At 40.1% G+C, this 21580-nt stretch overlaps 1 protein-coding gene and 1 long non-coding RNA gene across 4 annotated transcripts in view; both read left to right on the forward strand.

Moving 5' to 3' along the window:
* The window catches only part of tp63 (tumor protein p63), a 237765-nt gene that overhangs the window by 149751 nt on the left and 66434 nt on the right, over positions 1-21580 (forward strand). The gene's annotated exons all lie outside the window — the stretch shown is intronic.
* On the forward strand, positions 15090-18036 carry LOC134297936 (uncharacterized). Its single transcript, XR_010004909.1, has 2 exons — positions 15090-17500; positions 17589-18036. It is a non-coding gene; the product is annotated as an uncharacterized LOC134297936 (long non-coding RNA).

Genomic DNA, 21580 nt, shown 5'->3' on the forward strand with positions numbered 1-21580 from the left:
TATAAACAACAAGCAATAATCAATACGCTAAAACACAATAAAACTGGGCCTCCTTGGATAATAAGGAGGGATTAAGGAAAAGCCTATTAAACATCAAATTAGGTTATGATTTTACAAATTAAGCACCAAAACTTCATGTTATACAACAAATTTGACAGAAAAAGTAGTTCAATACGCAGTAATGTTATGTTGTAATTACTGTATTTACGAATTTAGCACCAAAATATCATGATACAGTAGAGTCTCACTTATCCAACACTCACTTATCCAACGTTCTGGATCATCCAACACATTTTTGTAGTCAATGTTTCAATATATCGTGATATTTTGGTGCTAAAGTTGTAAATACAGTAATTGCAACATAACATTACTGCGTATTGAACTACTTTTTATGTCAAATTTGTTGTATACCATGATGTTTTGGTGCTTCATTTGTAAAATCATAACCTAATTTGATGTTTAATAGGCTTTTCCTTAATCCCTCCTTATTATCCAACATATTCGCTTATCCAACATTCTGCCGGCCCGTTTATGTTGGATAAGTGAGACTCTACTGTATATTGAAAACATTGACTACAAAAATGGCTTGGATTATCCAGAGGCTTGGATAAGCGAGGCTTGGATTAGTGAGACTCTACTGTAATATAATATATTGTATGTACATACAGCTGCTCTGAGTTCCCTTTGGGGTGAGAAGGGTGGGATATAAATGTAGTAAATAAATGTAGTAAATGAATAAATAAATAATTTTGGACTTAGGCTCGCCCAAAGTCTGACATGACCTGAAGACCCACAACAACAACAACAACAATCCTAATGAACCTGACTATCTCATTGGCCAGAAGCAGGCCCACACTTCCCATTGAAATCCTGATAGGTTTATGTTGGTTAAAATTACTTTCATTTTTAAATATTGTATTGTTCTTTCATTGTTATTGTTGTTGTTTTGCACTACAAATAAGATATGTGCAGTGTGCATAGGAATTTGTTCGGTTTTTTCCCCCAAAATGATAATTCGGCCCTATGCTTTAAAAGTTTGAGGACCCCTGCTTTATCCCATCTTCATCCTCATATGGAGGAACTCAGGGTCCATAGCAACCCCAACAAACCTCTAATTCTGAAGGCTTTGTGGGTTTTGCAAAGTTGTAGGCAACGGTTTTATTGGACGGTTTCTCGTCCTTCGCCATGGATACACTTTGCAGCATTTCGCCATCTCTTCCTCTGGGGAAGGGAGTGGACAACCTCAGTGTTTATGCCTCATCTGGGGCTGTTGTTGCCGCGAGCGGTTGTTCTGCATCTCTTGAGAAATCTTGCTTTAATCTCAAAATGACACTTTAGAAAAACCCCAATAAATTAAGTTCCTTAAAGACCAACACATTTTGTATAGTGTCAACTTCGAGTGCCTCTACACTGCAGATGTAGTTTTGACCCCACTTTAGCTGCCATGGCTCCATGCTATGGAATCCTGGGAGTTGTAGTCTTCCCTGGGTGCATCTACATACACCAGTGTTTCTCAACCTGGGGTCCCCAGGAGTTTTTGGACTACAACTCCCAGAAATCCCAGGAAGTTTAGGATTTATGGGAGTTGAAGGCCAAAACATCTGGGGACTCCAGGTTGAGATCTACACTGTTGAATGAATCCAATTTAACCCCACTTTTGTTGCCATGGTTTAATAGTATGGAATCTGGGAGTTGTAGTTTGATGAAGCACCATCGCTCTTTGGCAGAGAAGACTTTGCAAAACTACATCTCCCAGGACTCCATAGCATTGAGTCATGGCAATCAAAGTGATTGCAAACTGCAATAACTCTGTGGTGTAGATAGACCCTTTGTGGTCTGCAACCCACTTCTTCAGATACAGGAACATCCCAAAATCTTATGCCAAATAATGCTTGTTAGTTTTTAAGTACAGTAGAGTCTCACTTATCCAAGCCTCGCTTATCCAAGCCTCTGGATAATCCAAGCCATTTTTGTAGTCAATGTTTTCACTACATCGTGATATTTTGGTGCTAAATTCGTAAATACAGTAATTACAACATAACATTACTGCGTATTGAGCTACTTTTTCTGTCTAATTTGTTGTATAACATGATGTTTTGGTGCTTAATTTGTAAAATCGTAACCTGATTTGATGTGTAATAGGCTTTTTCTTAATCCCTCCTTATTATCCAACATATTCACTTATCCAACGTTCTGCTGGCCCATTTATGTTTAATAAGTGAGACTCTACTGTAACTACTACAAGATTCTGTGGTTTTGCTGCAAGATGCTAATATAACTAATTCCTTCTCCTGATCAGAAAATTTTGCAATTAGCAATTGTTTCTTTCCTTGAATGTGCTTCTGATACGGCAGATATCTTGAGTAAGGAAAGTTCTGCTGAATTTGCTCAAATTATAGGGTTTAGTTTTCGCTCTTTTTAAATTCTTGGTTGTGAAGTGCAGGATTTATATGTGTGTGTATGTGTGTATATATATATTTTTTCTCCAAGCGCCCATCCCCGGTGACTCCACTCGCCTGGAATGTGTTCTTCAAACTCTTTTCCCTTCTGCGAGCTTTCCTTCTCAACAAAGACTTAAGAGAATTAGCCTTTCATCTTCTCTTGCACGTCTTTCTTTTTTCTCTGTGAATTTGTCATCTTGCAAATTATTGCTAATGATAGGTGTCACAAAATTTATATTTCTTGCTTTTCCACCCAATCTGGTCCCATCCCATCAAGGTCTTTTTTTTTTTTGGTTTGGTCCCAACGCACCCAATTATTTGGGGGGCTGATCAGAGGAACATACAAAACCAAATCATTCTGTCCAGGGTTCAGCAAGCGAGACCCCGAGCATCAGACAAGGCCAAGAGGGGTGCATCTACATTGCAGAATTAATGCGGTTTGACACCACTTTAATTACCATGACTCCTTGCAATGGAATCCTGGGAGTGCTCTTTGGCTAAATAAAAACTACAATTCCCATATTTCCATAGCATTGAGTCGTGGCAGTTGAAGTACAGAAGAGTCTCACTTATCCAACACTCACTTATCCAACGTTCTCGATTATCCAATGCATTTTTGTAGTCAATGTTTTCAATACATTGTGATATTTTGGTACTAAATTTGTAAATACAGTAATTACTACATAGCATTACTGTGTATTGAACTACTTTTTTTGTCAAATTTGTTGTATAACATGATGTTTTGGTGCTTAATTTGTAAAATCATAACCTATTTTGATGTTTAATAGGCTTTTTCTTAATCTCTCCTTATTATCCAACATATTCGGTTATCCAACATATTCGGTTATCCAACATTCTGCTGGCCCGTTTATGTTGGATACGTGAGACTCTACTGTAATATCAAACTGCATTAATTCTCAATGTATGTGCACCCCAGATAATAAATATACAGTAGAGTCTCACTTATCCAACCTTCACTTATCCATCATTCTGTATTATCCAATGCAGATTGCCTTTTAATAGTCAATGCTTTTGTAGTCAATGTTTCCAATACATTGCGCTGTTTTGGTGCTAAATTCATGAATACAGTAATTACTACATAATGTTACCGTGTATTGAACTGCTTTTTCTGTTGATTTGTTGTAAAATAACAACAACAACAACAACAACAACAGTCAATGTTTCCAATACATTGCGCTGTTTTGGTGCTAAATTCATAAATACAGTAATTACTACATAACGTTATCATGTTTTGAACTGCTTTTTCTGTTGATTTGTTGTAAAACAACAACAACAACAACAACAACAACCAATGTTTCCAATACATTGCGCTGTTTTGGTGCTAAATTCATAAATACAGTAATTACTACATAACGTTATCATGTTTTGAACTGCTTTTTCTGTTGATTTGTTGTAAAATAATAATAATAATAATAATAATAATAATAATAATAATAATAATTTTATTTATATCCTGCCACCATCTCCCTCGGAGGGGACTCGGGGCGGCTCACAGAAATATCAGATACAAAACAATAACAATGTACAATACATCAATAAACAATAACATACACCAGTTATAATATTTAAACATTGACCAGAAAAAAAGGAAACATACACTAAAAACATAGAATTAAAAACAGTGAGGTTGCAAACTCACAGACATAAAGTGCCACAAATTCAATGTTTTGGTGTGAATTTGTAAAATCATAAAGTTATTTGGCGTTTAATAGGCTTTTCTTAATCCCTCCTTATTATCCAACATTTTCACTTATCCGACATTCTGCCGGCCCATTCATGTTGGATAAGTGAGACTCTACTGTATATATATTTTTCAGTCTTTTTACCCATGCAAACATCCACACTTTGGTGACCAAGCTATTGAATCTACAGTGTAGCTGCATCCTTGTTACAATATCCAGTTTTTATAACTCTTTGAAACAATATTACTATTTAGTTTCAATTGGGTTCTTTGAAATCTTAAAGGGAAAAATGGTGCATTGTGTGTGCAAGATGCACAGGAGAGCCAGCTCATGCTCAATACAGCAGTGATTCAACCTGCCTTGGAATTACATGAGGCGCCCGATAATTTCAAACTAGGAACATGATGCTCGGTTTAGCCCATTATGATGAACACATGAGACCGCAATCCAGATCTGCATTTTGGAACAGATATCCTGAGCCATGCTGAGAAGCAGGAATAGTGATTAACGTTAACAGAGAAGGCTTTCCACATCCACAGTAAGGGTTAATGCAATTGACAAATTCCACATTCTGCTTTTGAACTTTATGGACTCGCCAAGTGTCTTGGTGACTTTGATGGGAATCGTGATTTATTTATTATTTCCAGCATTTATATCCTGCCCTTCTCACCCGAAGGAACTCAGGGTGGCTTACAAAAATTGGCAAAATTCAATGCCTACAACATAATTATCAATCAAAAACAGTACATACAATCGATTAAAAACTATTCAAATACCATAAAAATTTAAAACCTATAATTAGATCCATTCGTCCAAAAACCTCATGCTTTAACCTTAAATTGGACCATGTCAACTTGAACCATTTACATTTATATTCTGCCTTTCTCACCCCAAGGGGATTCAGGGCGGATCACAATGGCAGACATTCACTGCTATTAGACATACAAAATATATAGACAGGCACAGAGGCAATTTAACATTCCAGCTTCCGGCTTCATGTGGGTATGAATGATTCCGGCAACAGGGGGAGCTGCTGCTTCACCATCCACTTATGACACCGAGTCCTTGATGGAGTACTTCCTCATTCTTCCTCACACTGCTGGAAGGTTTTATAGAATCATAGAATCGTAGAGTTGGAAGAGACCTCACGGGCCATCCAGTCCAACCCCCTGAATTTATGGTGTTGTAAATTCGTTAAATTAGCCTCCCCACATAAAGCGGTACCTACATTTCCTACTCGACAGATGCAACTATCTTTTGGGCTGCATAGGTCAACAGCATGCTAGTCTATTAATGGTCAGGAGCTCACTCCGACCCAGGCTGACTTCAAATTCCTGACCTCTCGGTCAGTAGTGATTTATCACAGTCCAGTCTCAATGTGACCGAGAATGACTGTTTGTGTCTTTATGAGGGCATCTACACTATCCTTGTGGGATCATGTTATTTACCTATTAAGCAGTAGACCCTCTGGATTGTTTTTAGGATTCATTCAGCACTTTAAGTATTACACCTGCTGTATAATTATCCCTCCCTGATAACTTGATATTGCTTTGCACCTTGGCCTGGATCTTTTGACCCAAATCGGGATTTTAATATTATTGTGTATATTGACTTTTATGACTGTTTTTAATCATGTTGAAGTTTTACTGCTCGGTTTAATGTTTTATCTGATTTGTGCTGTCGTGTCTGGGCATGGCCCCATGTAAGCCGCCCCGAGTCCCTCCGGGGAGATGGGGCGGGATATAAGAATAAAATTATTATTATATTATCTACACTATGGATTTAGCTAGTTTGGCACCACTTTAAGTGCTGTGACTGAATGCCATGGAATCATGAGAGCTGTAGTTTGACATGGTTTTGAACCTTCTCTGGCAAAGAGTGCTGATGCCTTGCCAAAACTACAGCTCCTACGTTTCCATAGCATTGAGCTGTGGAAGCTGAAGTGTTACTGCATTAATTCTGCCGTGTAGATGCACCCTGAGAGTGTGTGCCTTATCCAGTCCACTTTTTAGAGGCTTTGTGTTTTTTGTGCACTGTGTTGTGTGCAGGTGTTGCGTCGTTGGATTCTTCGTACCTTGCAGCCAAAACAAAGGCGCTTTGGGTGGAGCGAGGGAACCCACATCAACACCCATGAAAAGGCCAGAGGGGTGCGATAAACATCCCGAATTCTTCCCCGTAATTTTGGGAGGCGCTTTGCTGGGAAATCAGATTAGGGCTCTGTCTCCCGGAGGGAGCGGCTGCCCTCCTTTCCCCCCAAAAGACGTGGTTCGCTTTCTTATTTGGAAAAGCCGTTGAGCATGGCGGAGCTGCGCCTGGTTTCGTAATCGTGCTCTTCTCCAGATTTGCACATCGGGTCATGCGTTGGTGTGCTTCCACTCCTTGGCACAGGGAATGGCCAAAGATCCAAACAGCTTCCTATGAAACAAAACAAGATTTTGCTTGATTTGAAATGGCATTTTTTGATGGACAGCTCACATTTCTATCTGATCCAGGTTCTTCAGATACAGTCAAAAATGCTCCAGTGCTCTGAATAATGTTTCCTACTGTATTAGGTGTAGTTTAAATCTTGTGGCCAAATGCATTTGAAGCCATATGTGGAAGTAATGTTATTGGAATATAGTGGGATTTTGGTATCTGTAGGGTTTGCTTCCATGGTTCCCTGTAGATATCAACATTTGTGCATGCTTGACTCCCATTTTATGTGCATTTTTTTAAAAAATTATTGTGTCAGAAGCGAATTGAGAACATACTACAAGTTGCTTCTGGTGGGAGAGAATTGGCTGTCTTCACAGACGTTGCCCAGGGGACACCCGGATGTGTTACCATCCTGCTGGGAGGCTTCTCTCATGTCCCTGCGTGGGAAGCTAGGGCTGACAGATGGGAGCTCACCCCATCTCACGGATTTGAACTGCCAATCTTCAGGTCAGCAGTTCAGCCAGCACAAGGGTTTAACCCATTTTACAACCGCACAGTGGTGGAGTAAAGTGATTGACAAAATCATTCAAAATATGTTTTTGGCAGAGTTTTCTGCCACGAATGATGGGTACAGAACCCATGCTTACAAAGGGCTGAGTATATTTGTTATACAAATAGGAAATAGCATGTACTGTTTGGGTATCACATATCAGACCAGAACTCTTTTGGGTTTTGGGTTTTCCTGGGTTTTGGAATACTATTGTTTGCAAGCATAATGACACATTTTAGAGATGAGACCGAAATCCAAGCACAAAAATTCATATCCACCTTCTGCACATAGCTTGAACTTAATGTTATACACAATGTTTTTGTGCATGAAACAACGATTGTGTGCATTGAATCATCAGAAGGCCAAGGCATCACTCTCTCAGCCACCCATGTGCATAATTTTGGATTTGGAGGTGTTTGGGATTTCTGAATAGGAGACACTCAATGTGTTGTCGAAGTCTTTTGTGTCCAGAATCACTGGGTTACTGTGAGCTTTCTGTCCTGTATGACCATATTCCAGAAGCATTCTCTCCTGATGTTTCGCCCACATCTATGACAGGCATCCTCAGAGGTTATTAAGTCTGTTGGAAATGTGGAAATTTTCAACAGAAAGAAGGACACCATTAAAATGAACAAAATCTAACTCCCAGTATTAAAAAAAACTCTAAAATCAGGACAGTAAATAAAGAACAACACTCAGAAAACAGGGGAATTCCAGACAGAAAACAATCAGGGCCAGCTAACACCTCCCAACAAAGGATTCCCCCTGGCAGGAAGCAGCCAGGCTTTGAAGATGCAAGGCCATTGAGTGCTAATCAAGGTGATTTATTGCAACATTCAAACAGACAAGAGTTCTTTTCCCACCCAGGACATTATTCCACAGATATATAAACCCCACTTGCCTAGTTTCCAACAGACCTCACAACCTCTGAGGATGCCTGCCATAGATGTGGGCGAAACGTCAGGAGAGAATGCTTCCGGAACATGGTCTCACAGCCTGGAAAACTCAAAGGAACTCAATATTTTTGTTCATGAAACAACAATTGTGTGCATCAAATCACCAGAAAGCCAGGGCATCACTCTCTCAAACACCCATGAAAATAATTTTGGATTTGGAAGTGTTTTGGATTTCTGAATAGGATGCACTCAACTTGCATGTCTTTTATATTTAGGGAAAAGCCCAACACAGACCCATAAAAATGGGTTTATTCTTTTAAGAGCACATATCTTTTGAGAACCGTATGCAATGTATTTCATATCAGTGTTTCTGATTTTCTTTTGCCAAACATTCGGCTTCGCTCAATCTTACTTCACGGCTCCGTTTCAAGCTGGGAAAAATCTGATTCGGGACGAGTGGAATATTATCTTTTCACCCAAGGACCGGTTGTGATACAGCCCAGACAACTATGGAGAAATCTGTCTTTCCGTATCTCTCTCCGCTGGAAAAAGTTTCCATGCATCCACAAATGCTCTGGAGAACATCTCTGAGATACAGGGATGCTAATCTTATGCTTATTTCATCAGTACAGGTTGAGCATTCCTTGTACGAAATGCTTGAGACTTGCATGCATATATATCAGGCATAGGCAAACTTCGGCCCTCCGAGTATTTTGGACTTCAACTCCCACCATTCCTGGTCTCAGGCCCCTTCCTTTCCCCCTCAGCCACTTAAGCTCCTAAACACTAGATTCTTTACAACCACATGGCACTTCACGCTCTGCTTGCTGTGAGCTGAATGCTCAACTATAAGTATCCTGTTTTTGCATATTTTGGATGCTCTGCTGTTTTGGGGTAGTTTATGTAGTTACGATTATTAGAAATGTAGTTATTATTTTTTTAAATAAACCTTTTGTGATTTTAAAGACAGAACTCTGCATCTTTGCCTCCTAAGCTCTAAATTCTTTACAGCCACATGGCACTTCATGCTCTGCTTGCTGTGAGCTGAATGCTCAACTATAAGTATCCTGGTTTTGCATATTTTTGATGCTCTGCTGTTTTGGGGTAGTTTATGTAGTTACGATTATTAGAAATGTAGTTATTATTTTTTTAAATAAACCCTTTATGATTTTAAAGACAGAACTCTGCATCTTTGCCTCCTAAGCTCTATATTCTTTACTGCCACATGGCACTTCACGCTCTGCTTGCTGTGAGCTGAATGCTCAACTATAAGTATTCTGTTTTTGCATATTTTGGATGCTCTGCTGTTTGGGGGTAGTTTATGTAGTTACGATTATTAGAAATGTAGTTATTATTTTTTTAAATAAACCCTTTATGATTTTAAAGACAGAACTCTGCATCTTTGCCTCCTAAGCTCTATATTCTTTACTGCCACATGGCACTTCACGCTCTGCTTGCTGTGAGCTGAATGCTCAACTATAAGTATTCTGTTTTTGCATATTTTGGATGCTCTGCTGTTTGGGGGTAGTTTATGTAGTTACGATTATTAGAAATGTAGTTATTATTTTTTTAAATAAACCTTTTGTGATTTTAAAGACAGAACTCTGCATCTTTGCCTCCTAAGCTCTAAATTCTTTACTGCCACATGGCACTTCACGCTCTGCTTGCTGTGAGCTGAATGCGCAACTATAAGTATCCTGGTTTTGCATATTTTTGATGCTCTGCTGTTTTGGGGTAGTTTATGTAGTTACGATGATTAGAAATGTAGTTATTATTTTTTTAAATAAACCTTTTGTGATTTTAAAGACAGAACTCTGCATCTTTGCCTCCTAAGCTCTATATTCTTTATAGCCACATGACACTTCACACTCTGCTTGCTGTGAGCTGAATGCGCAACTATAAGTATCCTGGTTTTGCATATTTTTGATGCTCTGCTGTTTTGGGGTAGTTTATGTAGTTACGATTATTAGAAATGTAGTTATTATTTTTTTAAATAAACCCTTTATGATTTTAAAGACAGAACTCTGCATCTTTGCCTCCTAAGCTCTATATTCTTTACTGCCACATGGCACTTCACGCTCTGCTTGCTGTGAGCTGAATGCTCAACTATAAGTATCCTGTTTTTGCATATTTTGGATGCTCTGCTGTTTGGGGGTAGTTTATGTAGTTACGATTATTAGAAATGTAGTTATTATTTTTGTAAATAAACCTTTTGTGATTTTAAAGACAGAACTGCATCTTTGCCTCCTAAGCTCTAAATTCTTTACAGCCACATGACACTTCACACTCTGCTTGCTGTGAGCTGAATGCTCAACTATAAGTATCCTGTTTTTGCATATTTTGGATACTCTGCTGTTTTGGGGGTAGTTTATGTAGTTATTATTATTAGAAATGTAGTTATTATTTTTGTAAATAAACCTTTGGTGATTTTAAAGACAGAACTCTGCATCTTTGCCTCCCAAGCTCTAAATTCTTTACAGCCACATGGCACTTCACGCTCTGCTTGCTGTGAGCTGAATTCTCAACTATAAGTATCCTGTTTTTGCATATTTTGACTGCTCTGCAGTTTTTGGGTAGTTTTACCTAATAGACCAGGAAAATGCCTAACAAAAGGACACTCTGCTTGGATTTATGCAAAGTGCTGTTGTCTTCGCCTTGGGTTCAGAAGTGGACATTTTTCGATTTTGGAGCACAATATTAAGGATTCCTAGATAAATTGACGTTTGTCTAGTTCCTGATGAAGCTTTGGAGCCTGGAATTGCAACCCTGTCCTGCTCAGAACACCTGGCTGGGGCTTCTGGATGTTGTAGTCCTCCAAAGGCCCCCATTGCCCAGTTTCTGAGCTGCCACTTTCCCTTGCATTAACTCTGATTGATGCTCCAATTGCTGCTGTTTTGGATGTCCTTGTGCCCTGCCCCTCCTTTGCAAGCAGCGGTCTTCCCAGGCCTCATTTGTGCATTGCAAAGTCAGGGTTCAGCACAAGGCATCAAAGTATAAAATCATGCATTTGCAGTGGTGAGAGTGGGACCCCTGGGCATCGGGAATGGGAGGCAGGTGGAGGGTAGATGGTATCACGGACATGGAAGAGTTTTGGATTATTAGTTCTCCAAGGTGTGTCAAAGGACACATGGAAACAGGGCGGCTTGCCCTTGCATAATTTCATGCCTTGAGCCACTCAAAAACCCCAACATTGCACATGACGCTGGAAAAAAAAGCACTTTAGATCTGCTATCCCAGCGCTTCACGTATTGGAAAGAAATGCCATTGGGCTCCATTGTCTCAACTGGGGAAACGTCCAGACCGTAAACATCCAGGATACTCAAAGCAGCTTAACATGGAAGCATCAGTATACAATTCAAAATATGCAAACATGAAAACGGGACTAAACGCAAACAGTATTGAAAAATTCCCAGAGTTAGAGGACCTAAGGATACCTAGAGAAGTTTCTTCTCAGGTTGTTGTTGTTGTTGTTGTTGTTGTTGTTGTTGTTGTTATTTGGAGAGACAGCCATTGGATGACCAGCCTCATTATAATTCTATTTTGAATTTTACTAGGGCCCTCTTATCTGGATATTTTAATCTAATGATTCTATCTTTATATTGCTGCTGCAGTCCCCCCACCTATGAAATTTGACTGAATTGTATTGGTGGTTGTTTGATATTATTACTGTTATATTAACTTTTGTTTTAACTTTTGTTTTATTGCCTTATTGTGTTTTAACCTTTGTATATTGTGCTAATGTATTTGTGTTGTTACTTTTGTAACAATGTGAGCCGCCCCGAGTCCCCGCGGGGAGATGGTGATGGGGTATAAATAAAGTATTGTTATTATTATTATTATTATTATTATCATTATTAAATTAGTTTCCTCACTTTTGTGGGTGTCCCAAAAGTTACCAAATTGTAGTTAAATTGTAGCTTCATTTACAAAATTTTACAAAATATTTACAAAATATGAAAACAGGACTAGTAAACACAAACAGTCTTGAAAAATTCCCAGGGTTAGAGGAACTAAGGATATCTAGAGAAGTTTTTTTTTCCTCAGGTTGTTGTTGTTGTTGTTGTTAAATTAGTTTCCTCACTTTTATGGTTGTCCCAAAAGTCACCCTACACAGGGAAAATGGGAAATTGTAGTTAAATTGTAGCTTCATTTACAAAATTTTCATTACAAAATTTTACAAAATATTTATAAAATATGAAAACAGGACTAAACACAATCAGTATTGAAAAATTCCCAGTGTTAAGAAGACCTAAGGATAGCTAGAGAAGTTTTTTCTCAGATTGTTGTTGTTGTTGTTGTTAAATTAGTTTCCTCACTTTTGTGGGTATCCCAAAAGTCACCATACATGGGGAAAATGGAAAATTGTAGTTAAATTGTAGTTTCATTTACAAAATTTTCATTACAAAATTTTGCAAAATATTTACAAAATATTCTTCATGTGTTACATATCTGAAAAATACAAACATAAAAGCATTAATATATAACACTAGGTAACAAAATTAGAAAAAAAGTCTCCCTGGTTTGAAAGTGTTATTTCTTGGCAAAGGGTTGGACTAGATGGCCAGTGTGGTCTCTTCCAACTTCTATTATTCTGTGATTCTATCAACTGTGTAGTCCTTACTTTGAAAGTAGTTGTTCTACTCCAGAAACTTCATTTTTGTGGCTGCCACAAACTAGGTTGAATTGGTTGAGACTCGATGATGAGATAGATATTCATTGAAAAACTACAACAAAATGTGCTATAGCAGGATGTCCCTCCTGCACAAAGTTTTTGCAATTTTAAAAACCCTTTTCCATGTTTTTGTGATACAACCAGTTAGGAAATGACGTTCATAACTCAGGAACAAAAATTGTGTTACATACGAGTTTGTTAATTTCTCTAATGTATGGAGACTTTTCGGGGCTGCGGTGGTGCAGCGGATTAAACTGCTGAGCTGCGGAACTTGGTGAACGCAAAATCAGCGGTTCGAATCCACGGAGCAGGGTGAGCTCCTGTTGTTAGCCCCAGCTTCTGCCAACCTAGCAGTTTGAAAACATGCAAATGTAAGTAGATCAATAGGTACTGCTCTGGCGGGAAGGTCATGCAAGTCATGCTGGCCACATGACCTTGGAGGTGTCTACGGACAACGCCGGCTCTTTGGCTTGGAAATTGAGAAGAGCACCAACCCCCAGAGTCGAACTTGACTTCACTTAATGTCAAGGATAAACCTTTACCTTTACCTATGGAAACTTTAGGGAAACATAGGATATTGTGGCTGAGCAAATGATTGATGTACGATGTGTATTAGAAGATATTTATAGGCAATGTATAGAAATAGTGTATTTGTGAAGTCAATCGCATTTCTTTGGGAGATTCTAAGCCTTAGTTATGCTTTGTAGTAATGTCTGAACTGACCAATATGGTTTGCAAATTGATTAGTGACAGCAAACCATGGTTTGAATGTGAGCCTGGAATAATAATAATAATAATAATAATAATAATAATAATAATAATAATAATAATAATGTGTTGTCAAAGGCTTTCATGGCCGGGATCACAGGGTTGTTGTACGTCTTTCGGGCTGTGTGGCCATGTTCCAGGAGCATTCTCTCCTGACGTTTCGCCCACATCTATGGCAGGCATCCTCAGAGGATACCTCACATCCTCCGAGGATGCCTGCCATAGATGTGGGTGAAACATCAGGACAGAATGCTCCCGGAATATGGCTACACAGCCCGAAAGACATACAACAACCCAATAATAATAATAATAACAACTGCAAAAGACCACCCTACTGGGATCTGCACACATCATCTGAAAATACATCACACAGTCCTAAACGCTTGGGAAGTGTTCAACTTGTGATTTTATGATACGAAATCCAGCATATCTATCTTGTTTGCTGTGTCATAATAAAATAATAATAATAATAATAATAATAATAATAATAATAATAATAATAATAATACATCACACAGTCCTAGACACTTGGGAAGTGTTCGACTTGTGATTTTATGATATGAAATCCAGCATATCTATCTTGTTTGCTGTGACATACAATAATAATAATAATAATAATAATAATAATAATAATAATAATACATCACACAGTCCTAGACACTTGGGAAGTGTTCGACTTGTGATTTTATGATATGAAATCCAGCATGTCTATCTTGTTTGCTGTGTCATACAACATCGTTGTGTCAATAATAATAATAATTTATTTTTATATCCTACCACCATCTCCCCATAGGGACCCGTGGTGGCTAACATGGGGCCAAGCCCAAATAATCACAATAAAACAAATAATATACAATCAGAACAAATAACAAACAACATCAAAATTGGACACAGTGTGATTCCAGGTGTGGTCTGACCAAGGCAGAATAGAGGGGAGCAGGACTTCCCTGGATCTAGACGCTATTCCCCTATTGATGCAGGACAGAATCCCGTTGGCTTTTTTAGCAGCCGCATCACATTGTTGGCTCATGTTTAACTTGTTGTCCATGAGGACCCCAAGATCTTTTTCACACACACTGCTGTCAAGCCAGGCCTCGTCCCCCATTCTGTATCTTTGATTTCCATTTTTTCTGCCAAAGTGAAGTATCTTGCATTTGTCCCTGTTGAACTTCATTTTGTTAGTTTCGGCCCATCTCTCTAGTCTGTCAAGATCGTTTTGAATTCTGCTCCTGTCTTCTGGAGTGTTGGCTCTCCCTCCCAGTTTGGTGTCATCTGCAAACTTGATGATCGTGCCTTCTAACCCTTCGTCTAAGTCGTTAATAAAGATGTTGAACAGAACCGGGCCCAGGACGGAGCCCTGTGGCACTCCACTCATGACTTCTTTACAAGATGAAGACGACGCATTGGTGAGAATCACCCTTCGTCTTCATCATGGAAAGAAGTGACAAGTGGAGTGCCGCAGTAAACTAGTAAACTAGTAAACAAACTAGTAAAATGTGGGCTAGACAAAACTACAGTCAGGTGGATCTGTAATTGGCTAAGCGAACGAACCCAAAGGGTTAGTTTATTATTAACGATTATTATTATTATTATTATTATTATTCGATTATTAACGACTTAGACGAAGGGTTAGAAGGCACGATCATCAAGTTTGCAGACGACACCAAACTGGGAGGGATAGCTAACACTCCAGAAGACAGGAGCAGAATTCAAAACGATCTTGACAGACTAGAGAGATGGGCCGAAACTAACAAAATGAAGTTCAACAGGGACAAATGCAAGATACTTCACTTCGGCAGAAAAAATGGAAATCAAAGATACAGAATGGGGGACGATGCCTGGCTTGACAGCAGTGTGTGCGAAAAAGACCTTGGAGTCCTCGTGGACAACAAGTTAAACATGAGCCAACAATGTGATGCGGCTGCTAAAAAAGCCAACGGGATTCTGGCCTCATCAATAGGGGAATAGCGTCTAGATCCAGGGAAGTCCTGCTCCCCCTCTATTCTGCCTTGGTCAGACCACACCTGGAATCACACTGTGTCCAATTTTGGGCACCGCAGATGAAGGGAGATGTTGACAAGCTGGAAAGCGTCCAGAGGAGGGCGACTAAAATGATCAAAGGTCTGGAGAACAAGCCCTATGAGGAGCGGCTTAAAGAGCTGGGCATGTTTAGCCTGCAGAAGAGAAGGCTGAGAGGAGACATGATAGCCATGTACAAATATGTGAAGGGAAGTCATAGGGAGGAGGGAGCAAGATTGTTTTCTGCTGCCCTGCAGACTAGGACGCAAGGGAACAAGGGCTTCAAAGGACAGGAAAGGAGATTCCACTTGAACATCAGGAAGAACTTCCTCACAGTGAGAAGGGCTGTTCGACAGTGGAACTCTCTCCCCCGGACTGTGGTGGAGGCTCCTTCTTTGGAGGCTTTTAAGCAGAGGCTGGATGGCCATCTGTCGGGGGTGCTTTGAATGCGATTTCCTGCTTCTTAGCAGGGGGTTGGACTGGATGGCCCATGTGGTCTCTTCCAACTCTACTATTCTATGATTCTATGATCTGTGTATGTGTGTGTGTGTTTGGGATTTTGTATATGTCCTACGAGGCACACACTTGTCCTACAGTGAGGCTGGGTCTACACTGTTGAGTTAACACAGTTTGATACCCGTTGAACTGCAAAGGCTCAGTGCTGTGGAATCTTGGGATTTGTAGTTTGCTGAGGCCACAGCACTCTATGCCCAAACTGGAAGCCCCAGGATCCCATAGTGTTGAGCCACGTTGGTTAAAGTGGGGTCAAACTGCATTAATTCTGCAGTGCGGTTGCGCCCTATGCGACATTGCGCAAGGCTTTGCCTGTTTGTTTTGCTTTCTTCCCTCCTCGTCCTGAAAACACAAGGCGCGGCCGCCTCTCTTCCCCCTTCCCTGAGAATTTATGGCTCTTTGTCTTTCCCCGAATCTTAAAAACCTAATTACGGTGCAGTCCTGGGTGTGTCGGGTTTGGCAAAAACAGACTGGCAAGGCAGGGCTGGGAATGGAAACATGAGTTTTTAATGCTCCAAAATGGTGCATGGAACATGCACATGGCACTGGGTGTTTGTATTTATATATTTGTTTGTTTACTGCATTTCTATACTGCCTTTCACACCTCGGGGTGGTTTAAACCAGTGTAATAAATGGCAAATTTCAATGCCTCACCTATCTAAAAATAGCATATAACTGTGGATTAAAACCATTACAATGATAAAGCATTGGGCATAGACATTGACATAAAATATTAGACATTGAACCCATTCCTAAGTTGTCATTTAACTACTTCATTATTGCTGTCACTAAAGGGCTAAAAGATTTATAAAAGTCTTGGAATTTGCATAGCTTTGCACCCAATGCCCTTAAAGTGGGGTCAAGTTGCATTTTTTCCACATTATAGGTAAAGTTAAAGGTTTTTCCTTGACATTAAGTCTCATCATGTCTGACTCTGGGGGTTGGTGCTCATCTCCATTTCTAAGCCAAAGAGCCAGCATTGTCCATAGACACCTCCAAGGTCATGTGGCCATTGGCATGACTGCATGGAGCGCCGTTACCTTCCTGCCGGAGCGGTACTTATTGATCCACTCACATTGGCATGTTTTTGAACTGCTAGGTTGGCAAAAGCTGGGGCTAACAGTGGGAGCTCACTCCACTCCCAGGATTCGAACCGCCAACCTTTCCGTCAGCAAGTTCAGCAGCTCAGGGGTTTAACCTGCTGCGCCACTGGGGCTCCGCAGTGTAGCTGCAGCCGGTAGTTTCTAGAAGGGAGAGTTGTATGAACTTCAAAGTAGAGAAAGGACGGAAGGAAGGAAGGAAGGACGGAAGTAGAAAAGAAGGAAGGAAGAAAAAAGAAGGGAAAGAAGACAGACATAAAGGAAAAAAGATAGAAAGGAAGGAAGAAAAATAGAAAGGTAGGTAGTTAGGTAGAAAGGTAAGAAGGAAGGAAGGAAGGAAGGAAGGAAGGGGAAAAGAAAGAAGACAGACATAAAGGAAGAAAGGAAGAAAGAAAAATAGAAAGGAAGCTGGTAGGTAGAAAGGTAAGAAGGAAGGAAGGAAGGAAGCAAGGAAGGAAGGAAAGGAACGGAAAGGAAAGGAAAGAAAAAGAAAGGAAAGGAAGGAAGGAAGGAAGGAAGGAAGGAAGGAAGGAAGGAAGGAAGGAAGGAGAAAAGAAAGAAGACAGACATAAAGGAAGAAAGGAAAGAAGAAAGGAAAAAAGAAAAATAGAAAGGAAGCTGGTAGGTAGAAAGGTAAGAAGGAAGGAAGGAAGGAAAGGAAATGAAAGGAAAGGAAGGAAGGAAGGAGAAAAGAAAGAAGGCAGACATAAAGGAAGAAAGGAAAAAAGAAAAATAGAAAGGAAGCTGGTAGGTAGAAAGGTAAGAAGGAAGGAAGGAAGGAAATGAAAGGAAAGGAAGGAAGGAAGGAGAAAAGAAAGAAGACAGACACAGGAAGAAAGGAAGAAAGGAAGGAAGGAAGGAAGGAAGGAAGGAAGGAAGAAAGAAAGAAAGAAAGAAAGAAAGAAAGAAAGAAAGAAAGAAAGAAAGAAAGAAAGAAAGAAAGAAAGAAAGATAGAAAGGTAGCTGGTAGGTAGAAAGGTAAGAAGGAAGGAAGGAAGGAAAGGAAATGAAAGGAAAGGAAGGAAGGAAGGAGAAAAGAAAGAAGACAGACACAGGAAGAAAGGTAGAAAGGTAGAAAGAAAAAAAGAAAGAAAGAAAGAAAGAAAGAAAGAAAGAAAGAAAGAAAGAAAGAAAGAAAAGGACAGAAAGAAAGAAAGAAAGAAAGAAAAATAGAAAGGTAGCTGGTAGGTAGAAAGGTAAGAAGGAAGGAAGGAAGGAAAGGAAATGAAAGGAAAGGAAGGAAGGAGAAAAGAAAGAAGACAGACACAGGAAGAAAGGAAGGAAGGAAGGAAGGAAGGAAGGAAGGAAGGAAGGAAGGAAGGAAGGAAGAAGAAAGAAAGAAAGAAAGAAAGAAAGAAAGAAAGAAAGAAAGAAAGAAAGAAAAATAGAAAGGTAGCTGGTAGGTAGAAAGGTAAGAAGGAAGGAAGGAAGGAAAGGAAATGAAAGGAAAGGAAGGAAGGAGAAAAGAAAGAAGACAGACACAGGAAGAAAGGAAGGAAGGAAGGAAGGAAGGAAGGAAGGAAGGAAGGAAGGAAGGAAGGAAGGAAGAAAGAAAGAAAGAAAGAAAGAAAGAAAGAAAGAAAGAAAGAAAGAAAAATAGAAAGGTAGCTGGTAGGTAGAAAGGTAAGAAGGAAGGAAGGAAGGAAAGGAAATGAAAGGAAAGGAAGGAAGGAGAAAAGAAAGAAGACGGACACAGGAAGAAAGGAAGGAAGGAAGGAAGGAAGGAAGGAAGGAAGGAAGGAAGGAAGGAAGGAAGGAAGGAAGGAAGAAAGAAAGAAAGAAAGAAAGAAAGAAAGAAAGAAAGAAAGAAAGAAAGAAAGAAAGAAAGAAAGAAAGAAAAATAGAAAGGAAGCTGGTAGGTAGAAAGGTAAGAAGGAAGGAAGGAAGGAAAGGAAATGAAAGGAAAGGAAGGAAGGAAGGAAGGAAGGAGAAAAGAAAGAAGACAGACATAAAGGAAGAAAGGAAGAAAGAAAAATAGAAAGGAAGCTGGTAGGTAGAAAGGTAAGAAGGAAGGAAGGAAGGAAGGAAAGGAAATGAAAGGAAAGGAAGGAAGGAAGGAGAAAAGAAAGAAGACAGACATAAAGGAAGAAAGGAAGAAAGAAAAATAGAAAGGAAGCTGGTAGGTAGAAAGGTAAGAAGGAAGGAAGGAAGGAAGGAAGGAAGGAAGGAAGGAAGGAAGGAAGGAAGGAAGGAAGGAAGGAAAGGAAAGGAAAGGAAAGGAAAGGAAAGGAAGGAAGGAAGGAGAAAAGAAAGAAGACAGACACAGAAAGAAAGAAAGAAAGAAAGAAAGAAAGAAAGAAAGAAAGAAAGAAAGAAAGAAAGAAAGAAAGAAAGAAAGAAAGAAAGAAAGATAGAAAGGTAGCTGGTAGGTAGAAAGGTAAGAAGGAAGGAAGGTAGGTAGGTAGGTAGAAAGAAAAGAAGGAAGGCAGAAGGAAAAGAAATGGGTAGAAAAGAAGCGTAGAAAGGAAAGAAGGTAAAAAGGCAGAAAGTAAGGAAGGAAGGAAGGAAGGAAGGAAGGAAGGAAGGAAGGAAGGAGGAGTCTGAAGGCACCATCTCCGTGGGCCTGTCTGTGCAGCAGGGAGCTTGGACGGGAGTCCGTGAGGCATGATGCTACTTGCAGAGGTATGTGCCAAGACAAGACCAGAGGCGCCGGGCGCTTGAAAGCGGCTGCTCCGGGCCCGGTCGGGGCTTGCCTCCTGCTCCGTCGCCTGCAGGGACTGCGGGGAAAGCGGGGACGTTGCCATGCGCTGCGAGGCCCAACCTGACAGGGCTTGCCTTCCCTCTCGTTCCCTTCCCTTCCATTCAGAGGATGGCTTCCCGTCTCCAAAATCAGCTGGAAATTGCCGTTTGCAGACCCTTTGAGTTATGACACCATTGGATTCTAACTGCAAGAATACTCTGCAGGCGCAGTACAATTCCACTTTATCTGCCGGGACTCAGTGCTGTGGAATCCTGGAAGCTGTAGTTTGTAAAAGGCCTTGAGCCTTCTCTGCCAAAGAGTGCTGGTGCCTCACCAAACTACAACTCCCAGGGCTCCATAGCATTGAGCCAAATGTCAGGACCCTGGCTGCAGAGCACCAATAACCTTACACAGAGGCCAGTCTCTATCTAATATCTTTATTAAAGAAATATATAAAATCAATAAAAACAAGTGAAGAATATAGTTCAGAAGCAGACCTTTCAGATAAGGTCAAATATAGTCCAGAAATGTATTGTCCAATATAAGATATTAGAGTTCAAAGTTTTAATCCACTTGACCGAAACACACACTTTGCCAAGCAATAGTGTGGGGAAATAACAGAGTCTTAGAGTCCAATGAAGCTTGACAACAAGGCTGGAAGTAAACTTGATTCTCGACTAGATCCGTGACTGGAGGCAAGACGAACATGAAGCATGAAACAGAGTCCATGGTAAAACCGTGAGACAAGGCAAGGCTTGAAGCTTGATCCGGGAAGCAAGGAACTGGGATTACGAAGTCCACACACGATCTCTCTCCTCAAGCTGATCAATTGACTCCGCAAAGTATCCCTCGCGCCAAACACCTATATTGGGTCTCGTTTTCCCGCCAACAGAACTCTTTCCCTAGAGAACGAGAAGCGAAACCCAACTCTGTCCAGATGCATGACTCCTTAGAATTTCCCAAGGGAAGCAGACCTAATCAGCCATTTGTTTGGCAGCGATTCTCAGGCTTCTGCGATTAGCCTCCCTGACTCCCCTGTCTTTAGAATAATTTTCCCTCCTGGAAAACGGGGGGGAGTTCTGCCCAAGGCCTGTTTGGCTGAATTCTTGAGGGCAAACATCAACATCCGGCAGGTGAAGAGACTCCGGCTCTTGCTGAACCGGCGAAAATCCCATGTTTTCCTCTTCATCTGCCACAATAGTACTAGGAACAGGACTACAAGGCCCATGAGTCATCACACCAAAGGCGTTTTAAGTGGTGTCCAACTGCATTCATTTCACAATGTTGATGCACCCAAGAATGGTGCCTCTTAATCTTGTGGCAGCATTGAGGTTGTTAAGTTCCATTAAAGGAGCAGGAGACTGATTAAAATGGGAAGAAACACATTTTTTAGTGCTGGGATGTTTCTTTGTACAGTAGAGTCTCACTTATCCAACATAAACAGGCCAGCAGAACGTTGGATAAGCGAATATGTTGGATAATAAGGAGGGATTAAGAAAAAGCCTATTAAACATCAAAATAGGTTATGATTTTACAAATTAAGCACCAAAACATCATGTTATACAACAAATTTGACAGAAAAAGTAGTTCAATACGCAGTAATGTTATGTTGTAATTACTGTATTTACGAATTTAGCACCAAAATATCACAATGCATTGAAAACATTTGACTGCAAAAATGCCTTGGATAATCCAGAAGCTTGGATAAGTGAGACTCTACTGTAGTTCAATACACAGTAATGTTATGTTATAATTACCGTATTTATGAATTTAGCACCAAAATATCATGATATATTGAAAACATTGACTACAAAAATGCGTTG

This window comes from Anolis carolinensis, chromosome 3 (assembly GCF_035594765.1).
Source record: "Anolis carolinensis isolate JA03-04 chromosome 3, rAnoCar3.1.pri, whole genome shotgun sequence".
Classification (NCBI taxonomy): Eukaryota; Metazoa; Chordata; class Lepidosauria; order Squamata; family Dactyloidae; genus Anolis; species Anolis carolinensis.